A 7,624-nucleotide genomic window follows, 5' to 3' on the forward strand; every position below is an offset into this window, starting at 1 on the left:
TATTTGTGTCAATAAAATGCACAACTCACCTTATTGTCAAAAAAAATTGAACCTCTCATTACCCAAAAAATCAAAGTTGATTGGCACACGGGTTGGAAAATAATAAGATTTGAAGCTTCTTAGTTTGTTACAGTGAGGCAAATGCAGCACTCTTTGTGTACCAGGGCACGTCGATGGTGTTCCCTCCTCTGTCAGAGGTAACCCCCCCCCCCCCCCCCCCTCTCTATTGAGTGTTACAGTCGATAGCTTATAGCTTGAGTGATGAGTGATAAACTACAGTGAAGGGCACAATAGTCTTGTTTGTACTTTCTACCTGGTGTATGTCTCCGATTAAGTGTGAAAGGAACAGGAGAGCTTGCGTCAGGTTATCGAACCCAATAGAAAATTTTTTTATCACTGTCCTAGAACTATGCACTGACTCAAGTAGTTCAGAAGTTTGCAGGTTTTGAAATACATTAGTAATTTAATACATCACATTGGGAAGCAGATGATCTCCCGTATGTCAGGAACTGAAAGGTGCAGTTGCTGATGGCACCAGCGACGCACTGGCCCTTGACGCCGTCCTCGTCCTTGCAGTCCCCTAACGAAACGGTGGTGAGAAAATGACGCAGGGTCATGAGTGTTCCGCTCAAATCAAATTTAGTGCCGTGTCAATTTTAGAGTTTCAGAGGTCCAGAACGAATGGCGTGGTCTCTTACTGTCGTAGCTGTAGGTGCAGAGGCCGTCCGGGGTGTCGATATAGTGGAGCAGCAATGACCAGGGGTACCAGAACTTGATGTCATCGGCCCAGGTTGTTGCCGGCGTAGGTGGTCAGCAGGTCCTTCACCGCCGCCGCCGCCTCCGCCGCCACGCTACTCAGGCAGCCCTGGACAACATTCCTAGTGACAGGTTTCAGAAGAAAGCAGAACAAGTTGCAGCGTGGAGGCGACGGTCGCTTGGAACCTAGATCACAGCGGCGACAACTCCTTGCGGAGAGGAGGGGAGAGGGCCGGGCGTCGGGGCTAGGCGATGTGGGGGGGGGGGGGGGGGGGGGCGTCGGAGCTGCGCGAGGGCCCCGGCGGCGCGGCGGAGGCGGGCGGCCGCAGATCTCGTGGCGTAGGTGTTGGAGATGAGGGGGAGGGCGAGGGGGAGAGCGCCGGGCGTCAGGCAGGACGATGTGCACGCGGTCGTCGCCGGCCTTGCCGTGCGCCCACCGCAGCCCAGCTGAATCGGCACCGCGGGCAGCCATGACGGTGGTGGCGAGCGGCGAGAGGAAGGGAGAGGCGGCGCCGTCGGAAGGGGTGGGAATAGGTGCGGCAGAGAAGGAAGGAAACGGAAGATAGAACACGATTTACGGGCGGGACCGGCGGGATCGAGGGTGGGATCGACCTCACCGCCCGTCGGCGGCTCCCCCGGCACTGAGCAGCGGGCGGTGGCGGGAGGCAGAGCGGAGCTTGGGTGTGCGTGGGGAAGCTCCGCCCGCGCCATATGAATTTAAGCTGTGCGAACATGGGGGAAGAGAATGCTTAACTTGTTCGCCTTCTCAGCATCGTAAACGCAGAGGGTGTACAAGGACTTGGAGCAGCGCACCTTGAACTTAACAACATCCTTGCTCCTCTTGATCTTCACAGAACGGGCATCCTTTCCTCCTTGCAGTGAGGAGGAAGTCCTTGATCTCGTGGATCTGCATCGGCTGCAGTCAGATTTATTTCACAAACCATTAGACAAAGTATAGACATAAGATGACAATACTTGTTGATTTGGCAAGGATGACTTGAGTACTGGGAGTAGGCTGAGAGCTTAAAGTTTGCCTTCTCAGTCTACCAAAAAATAAGGAAAATAAGCATCCATAAAAATCCATGGAAATAATGGGGAAATACGACCTCTATGTGTGTCCCCTTGCCTCCCCACCTCCGATCTATGCTTACGACCACGCAAAATCGCTGGATCTGAGGAACGCAAGTGAGAGAGGAGAGAGACTAACCCTAGTGAGAGAAAGGTGAGGATGCAAAATGAAAGCACGCACCTCAGGAATCTGGAGGAAGGCACGCTCCGCGCTGCTTGATCAGACCCCTCCGCGCCTGCGCAACTGGAATAAAATACGGCCAGCTGTAACAGAGTCTTTACCAAAAATAAATAGGAAAAGAAAATCCTCATGATGTTACATGCAACAAAGGTCCATGTTTCAGCAGGAATTCACCCCGTCTGATGCTAGCGCTCGGATTGGATGTCCGGGCGCTAGCAACTCCGAAGTCAAAAAGCCTCTCACCCTTTTTGTGACAAGTTGGACGGGAACGATAGACACGAAATCTGTGCCCGGACAAGCAGCATGCGTACTGTATGGGCCATGAGTATGGGTGGGCGTTCGGGTTACCCGAAAAGTTCGGGTCGGGTATTTTGGGTTTTTTAAAATTCGGGTTTTCAAAAATGGTACCCAAAATTCGCTCCAAAAAATCAATACCTGACATTTCGGGTACCTGAAAGTTCGGGTTCGGGTTCGGATTTACCCGAAATACCCGATAAAAAAACCAGCAAAGGAATTATGAGAAAGGGAAGAACAGCAAAGGAAACTCAATAGCTTCTCCAAAAAATCTGTCACCCGCTCTTAGCTTTGCATCCGCATCAAGATTGCCTGCTAGCTGGAACAGAAAAGAAAGAAGCAGATGAAAGGAAAAAAGAAAGAAATAACAGATCCATTGAATCCTTGGTCCCAGCATCGTCGATTCCCTCGAGAGGACCTAGCATCAAGCATCAACCAGCAAGTACACGAGGCAACTTGCGGACAAAGATTGAAGAGACAGGACCTCCAAATGGAGCTCTCTACCACCGCGCGCCGCTGGTCCCTCGCTGCCACCGCGCGCTGCCCGTCGTCGTCATGCCGGATCTGAAGAAGGGTGAGAGAGAGAAATAGGCTCGACTCCGTGGGGGACTGGGAGATTTACTATTGGGGTTTGGGCCTTTGGGGTAGTGGGATGCTGTAAGTGCTTGGTAGGCTGGGCTGCAAAAATTTGGACTGGGTCTGCCTAAATATTCGGGCTTTTTTGGAAATTTGGTTACCGGGCTTCTCAACCCGAACTGCCTATAATAATTTCGGGTGCCATGACTTGCTACCTGAAATAGTGTTCGGATTTTCCGGATTCGGGTTTTTCAGATTTGGACTCGGATTTTTTGAGTTCAAATTTCGGGTTTCGGATAATAGCCATAGCCACGAGATCCCCATGGGCCTTAACCCAGTCGATCTCGCTGTCTCTCCCGGGACCTGTCCCGATTCGGTCCACACGATGCGATCTCGCGGCCGGGGGCCTCGTCGCGAAGAAATTGGCGAAGAAATTGCCCGCACGCGCGCAACTAACTGGAGATGAACGCGCGGCGCGAGCCGGATGGAGAACGACGTCGTCTCACCTCCACGTTCCGGCGACCGCCATCCATGGGCGCCCCCGGGTCGAGCGGGTGAGGTCGTGTGTCGGCCGGCCGGGCATTTTTTTCAACGTAGACAACTGGTTGACTTGTGTGCTAGATATGCAGCACACGTACGTAGGCTGCTGGCTGCGGATCAATGTTGTACATGCCGACCACTTCGTTGTAGCGGGAGAGATGCACGAGCAGTGACGCGCTGGCTAGCAGTGTTTCTCCTTTTCCTAATGAAAGCTTCTAGCAGTGTTTCTCCTTTTCCTAATGAAAGCTTCTTTCCAATTAAATTGAGAAGACGCCGTACAATGCGTCTTCTACAGGTAGCTAGCGTATGGATCGGAGTATGTAAAATTGCTACATCAATAAGCTTTAGACACCGGTTGAAGAGGGCCATTGGTACCGGTTGAAAAACCAGTACCCGGAAACTGCACTCCTAGAAAACGGGCCATGGGAACCGGTTGGAAATGGCCTTAGCCACCGGTTTTCCAACCGGTTCCCGCCAACCGAGACCAATGGCCTTACCTTAGGACACCGGGTATTTAACCCGGAGCCTTAGGCACCCATTGGTACCGGTTGGAAAGTCCAACCGGTACCAAAGAGGCTGCCACGCTGACGCAAGGTGGCAGCCCCTTTGGTACCGGTTGGTCTTTCCAACCGGTACCAATGACATTTTCTCTTTTTTCCCAAATTCAGTTTTCTTTGTTATATTTATTAATATTTATTCTTTTATAATTGCTAAACGTACTCAAACTCTACAGTACTATACATTCATTGGTCGTTCGTGTTCGTTTTCAGAGAATATTTGAAACTAACTAAAAGTGAAATGCGAGCATATAATTAAGCTAATTAGATGAACTAATATATTTACAAATTTACAAACATCAAGACATAATGTTTAAAAATATTGACAAATATACAAGTCATGTTTGTAGTCCAACTACTGGTCCCCTTAGGAGGTAGATGGAAGTCCTCTATGGATGTGACCGTCGTGGTAGAACTCGCCTCTAGGATCCAAGATCTCGTTCAAAATGAATCTGGCGAGCTGCTTGCACACGGTGTTGATCCGATCAGTAGAGTAACATCCATCCGCCATTTGAGAGATCTATCATTTAGAAAAAAAGGATTAACATCATGTGCGTTAGTACAATTATGAAAATATACTAGTGAACGGTTTGGACGTACTCTTGTGTCTTCATCAGTAACCTTCCCGCATGGAGTCATGATGTGCAAGTAGTCGCATACGTAGTACCCGCACCAATCAGTTCCTTGTTGTTGTCTCGCACACTTAAGGAGAAACAAATAAATTACTCAATTTAGAACAATTTGGGATTATATACTTAACTAGACAAATCTTTATGAATCAACATACCGGATAATCCATGTTAACGTTTAGTTCGGGCCTCCATTGACCACGTCCTTTGTTATTTTTCAGAAATTTTTTCCAAACCCTGCACTCAAAGTTAAGTTTGATATTCAGAAATTATTATTAACAGAAAAAAGATTTGATTGTGCAAACTGAACTTACCTGTTCAAGGGGTCTATGATATGTTCGATTGCGGACTTTGGATTTCTCATTGAGTCAAAGACTATAAGATTGTTGGTCTCTACGGAAAGTATGAGTAAAATCCAATGATAACTGCGGATATAGATAGGATATATACATACATGCATTAGACGACTTAGTATTTATTTAGTAATATAACAGAGAAATGAGTCAACCAAGGCTTACCCAAAGTTGTATGGTATGAATATATAGGATTTGTAATTTTTCTTAGTCAATGAATCGTACATGTTTTCGCACGTTTCCTTGTAATTTTCGTTGATCACTTTCTGGTTGACTAGCAAAGGAGACATGAAGCCGATCTGATGGTGCCATCCATGTTTTCGGCTTTTTTGGGTCTCCTGTCTAAACGATACAATAGAAATTTTATAATGCACACATATAATTATGTTCTTGTTAACAAAAAGTATTAATGTAGAGGTAAGTGATACTTACAAAACCCAAATGGTGATGATAGCGGCGTCGAGGGCTTGTCGATGGTAAATGTGATATAAATTTTCAAAGTACACCCAGAAGTCCTCCTCCCCGCGGAAGAAATCATGGTCACGATACTTGACTCCAAACATTTTCCCATGGTCCTTCGACATTCGCAGGTACCATCTATGCACATTGAACATCTGCGTGCCTAGACTTTTCTCCTCTTCCTCAGTGACTAAAGGTTTTCCATGCTGGAATGGACTAAGAACGGGAGCGACAGGGATTTCCGCCTCCACTTGCCCCGTTGCCTCCTCTAGCGTTAATCCAGTTTCAGAAAGAAATATCGCGGCCTGTAGGTCCGCCTGGAGTTGTTCGTCCGTCGGGTGTAGGAGTGGGAACCCTGGCACCCGGAGGGGCTCGAGTCCTTTTTGTTGTGTGCCAAGCTGAGGAATGATCTTGCCACATTTTTTCTTCAGATTTCTCACCTTGTGTGCTTTTGTCAGAGTACGATCATAGTCCGAGGGTAAGCTTTTCAGTTTTGGTCGGTTGTCTAGGTTTGCGAGAAGCTTTTTCCCTGGTTCTAGAGGTACCTTTTCCCTCGGCGGGGGGACTTTAGGCTTCAATTGTTCTTTTATATATTGAGCAGTCTCCTCTTCCAACTCCTCAGCATTTTTCTCGTAGGTTAATTTTCTTTCGACCGTTTTCTGCTTCTTCTTTGAGGGTCCATCCGCTGGGAGGCCGGATGCTGTCTTTTTCTTTCCTTTTTCTGGGTCAGGAGGAGTTGGAGTACTCGTGGCCCTTTGCGCCGGCGGAGATGGTGGTGAAGGAGGTGGTTGTGGGGACGGCGGTGAGGGAGACCGCGGAGATGGGCGATCGGTCTGCACGGGAGCCGTTGTGCTTGTAGTAAGTTTGATGTCAGCCTTGCGCCATAGAATGACCCCATGCAGTGCGTCTCCCAATGTCTTCTCTCCATCCCCTCCAACGAAGTCGAGCTCAAGATCCTCATTGTTTCTAACTATCTGCTCGACTGTGATGGAGGTGTAGCCAGGGGGTATCGACCTTCCATGAATTGTAGTAGAAGGATTCAGGGGCAGGGCTGACCCGTATGCGACATGAATGGATATATTTCTTGCTCGCACATGAAGCTCGCATGGTGTCGGCATGGTGACATCGTCCACTAGATACCTCTGGTCATCTACCGCCATTGGCTCAATCTGGGGTTGCTGTTCCGCTTGTACGTCGGGCGCCACTGTGGATGCACAGCTGCTGCGTCGCTGAGAGACCAGGCTTATCACAACATCTGGGTGCGACCCAGCAGAGCCCCTTTGGCTCAGAGCTAGCTGCATTGCCTTATTGACCCTGGCGTCCATATGAGATTCCAAGGACGCAACCTTCCTTGTCATCTCTTCTTGTATGGCACGAAGTTTCTCTTCCTGTTCGGCTTTGCTCTTTCGGTGAGTCTTGTAAGAGGAAACTCCGGCCCAAGCAACTTTCCATGGGACCACGCCGATGCCGCGGGCTCGTCCAGAGTGTTCCAGATTCTTTAATGCCCTTGTCAGCTCATCATTCTCCCTTTGAGGATGGAATGTTCCTTGTTAGGTCTCATCTATTGCAGCGACTAGATCGCGGGACACTTCTTGCATATGCTTGGGCACGACCAAATTTCCATCCAACTGGTTTAGTGTCACGCCATTAGCAAATAACCACCACTTGGATCTATCCTACCTATCCCAAGTCGTCGGCCTGATGCCTCTATCCATAAGGTCCTGCTCCATCTTCTGCCATTTTTTTATTGACTTCTTGTACCCGGCAGCCCCAAGGTGGTGGCTGTACTTCTTATTTGTTGCATTCACCTTGGCCTGTTTGGATTTTTCTTGGGCTTCCTCTGATAGTTTGTATTGTTTGAACTCCTCCCAGTATGGTTTAAGCTGAGGAAGATCGTCCCAGTTTAGCTCCTTATCCTTCTTGATGTAATTGATGTACATCTTCTTCTTGAAAGTTGCAAAGGCAAGGGCCATCTTTTTCAAGGCACATTTCTTCACAAGTTTTTGGTCAACTCCTTCAGGAAGAGTGAACATATCCTTGAGTTCTGCCCATAGCATTTCCTTCTGATGTGCAGGCACGACGTGTTGCTGTTCTTCGGGTTTGCTCGTTTTCCATAGTCTTGTGGTGATCGGAATTCTTGCCTGAACAATAACCCCACATTGGTTGACAAATTTTGTGCTAGCAGCCTCTGGAGCACTTGGACAGTCCTCT

General features: G+C 48.6%; 1 long non-coding RNA gene across 1 annotated transcript; it reads right to left on the bottom strand.

Annotated features, from left to right (window-relative positions):
- Positions 1 to 355: 355 nt before the first annotated feature.
- Positions 356 to 993, bottom strand: LOC120644081. The gene is made up of 2 exons (XR_005663388.1): positions 699 to 993; positions 356 to 580 (listed from the first exon to the last, which is right to left on the bottom strand). It is a non-coding gene; the product is annotated as an uncharacterized LOC120644081 (long non-coding RNA).
- Between the last annotated feature and the right edge of the window lie 6,631 nt (positions 994 to 7,624).

Source organism: Panicum virgatum, chromosome 8K, assembly GCF_016808335.1.
Source record: "Panicum virgatum strain AP13 chromosome 8K, P.virgatum_v5, whole genome shotgun sequence".
NCBI classification, from domain to species: domain Eukaryota; kingdom Viridiplantae; phylum Streptophyta; class Magnoliopsida; order Poales; family Poaceae; genus Panicum; species Panicum virgatum.